Consider the following 2,518-nt stretch of genomic DNA (forward strand, 5'->3'; position numbering starts at 1 on the left):
AGAGTTTCCAATCTCAGGATAAGTCAACTCAGAGTTCAAGTTTTAACTCGGAGTTGGTTGAACTTCCTTATTGAAACAGGCCAGGTCTTCTGTTCCCGTGTAAAGGGATTGGGAATTCAATCATAGCGGGAAGGAATCAACTCTATTTAAGTCCAGTGGATTGTTTTTAACTTTTTTGTAATGACTATGGGCTGCTCAGTAGAGCAAGATGGTTCCAGGTTTGATTCCTGGTGGTTGTTCATTCTGTTTGTCTCTGTGTTGTCCTGCGATGGACTGGAGACCTGTCCAGGGTGGACCCCGCCCCGATAGGCACCAGCAGCCCTCGCCACTCCAGCAGGGATAAGCGTTACAGAAAATAGATGGATGGATGACTGAGAATCTTCACCAGCAGGCATTGAAATCCAATTAATTAGTCAAGAAATTGTTGGGAAGAAAATGTTTCAACTTTTTTTTTTTTTTTTTTAAATGGACGCAAACTGTCCATATGTTTCATTTGGGACATTATGTGAGAGATTAATAAAAAAAAAAAAATACAGCTGTGAAGTTAAAGACTTAAACATCTTTTATTGTCATTTTGTAAACAGTGTATAAAAAATTTTATTTCATTTATTACAGCTTTTCAGACAGTAAATGAACATTTCTATTTCCTAAAGTGCAGCAGTGATCAAATATAAACAGTGTGGGAGAAAAAACACATGGTGCAAAAAACGCATTGATATGGAAGTTCAGGGCATTAAAATAGACTTTATTAAACTCCAAATGTTTGTTTGTGAAGGTTGGACACAATTCATGGCAAGGTACTGTATCTCTTATTCTATGGTTGGTTGTTCTTTTCTTTTTCCATCTCTTTGCAGGTGATGAAGCAGACTGAAGATGTTTTATCGTTATCTCATTTTTATCTCTTTCTTTCATCTTTTTTTTCTATTTTTCCTTTCCTGTTCTACTTACATTGCAGTGTCCATATAACCTGTCAATCTCCCTGTATAATTATAATAAAGCTTTTTATATGCAAAAAATCAAGCGGAACAATATGGCGATAGCCGTGCTGCTCCACGGGTGAAAGTAAAATCTGTTGGGCTCTTTTTGGCATCAAGACAATTGCCAGACAGGACACTGTTTAAAAAAAAAAAGTCTCAGTAGGATTAAAAGTCTTAAAGTGAATTCTTAACGTTTAAAATAATGAAATAAACCATCGCACGTTTCTTTATAACACCATGTCAAAGCGCTCATTATTCACAAGGGAACAGTGGATGCTGGAGAGGATGTGGGTGCCTAAAGGCGCATCATTATCATTTGTTTTGGGAATGCCCAGTTATCCAGAAATATTGGAAAGACATGAACAATCACCATCCCTTTCAACTTCATGACCATGTACCTTGGACTGAAAACACCGGCAATGGACACAGTAAACAAATACCTTTGGAATATAATGCTTGCTGCTGGAAAAAAAGCCATAACGAAGAAATGGATGACGCAGTCAGCCCCCACCATTTCAAACTGGATTGAAATCATGACTGAAATAAGAAACATGGAACAAATAACTTTTAAAATTCACTTGAAACTGGACATTTTTCACAAACTTTGGTCAAAATGGGACTCCTACAGGTTAAAATGGTCCATGATCCATCGCTACTTTCAACAAGCTGTATTTTTGCCAACTGCTCTCTATGTCGAACTGTTTTGTGTTATTAATTAAAACTTTGAAAAAAATAAATAAAACATAAATAAATAAATAAAATAGTCCTGGATAAACCGCCAGCAGGAGCGATTCTAGGATCAGAAGTTCAGGGGTGCTGAGCCCCCAGGGAGGCAAGATGCATTTAACCGTTTTCTACATTTTTGAAACTAATAATTCACCAACACATCGTATCTGTGGCCACATTTACACATGGCTGATATATAGAGACACTAATATTTCCCCTCTCAGTTTTCAATAAAAACATTGTGCACACAACATTGTTTTCAAAAAACTTCTTTACATCAGCCTGCATAAATACGCTTTCAATATGCCAGAAAACATCAGGTGATCACATGACGTTAAGGAGTTTCTGGTGAATAATGTAACGTTTAAGGAGTTAAAGCGCCGTTTATCCCTGTTGACACGGCAGCACATGTTATCAGAAATCTCCACTTTGGTCAGAGGTTTTAGAAATAATCGTTTTCTGTGATAAAAAAAGTATTTTTGTGTAAACAAGAGGCTAAACCGCAGGGAAATATCTACGCTTTATCTTCATGGAAACGCGGTCTGAGACGTTTGTGTTTTTGGAACGAGCTGTACGGAAACGTACCTGTCTACCCTGACACCTTGTTCCCCTCCTTCCCAGCTTTTATTATTGTCATTACCAGAGATGGGAAGTACAAATACTTCGTTACTGTACTTAAGTAGATTTTTCTGATATTTGTACTTTACTTTACTACTTATTTTTATGGCGAATTTTTACTTCTACTCCTTACATTTTTACACAAATATCTGTACTTTCTACTCCTTACATTTTTAAAAATTGTCTCGTTACTTTAG

The sequence above is a fragment of the Cyprinodon variegatus genome, unplaced genomic scaffold (assembly GCF_000732505.1).
Source record: "Cyprinodon variegatus isolate N-32 unplaced genomic scaffold, C_variegatus-1.0 Scaffold250, whole genome shotgun sequence".
In the NCBI taxonomy this organism is placed as follows: domain Eukaryota; kingdom Metazoa; phylum Chordata; class Actinopteri; order Cyprinodontiformes; family Cyprinodontidae; genus Cyprinodon; species Cyprinodon variegatus.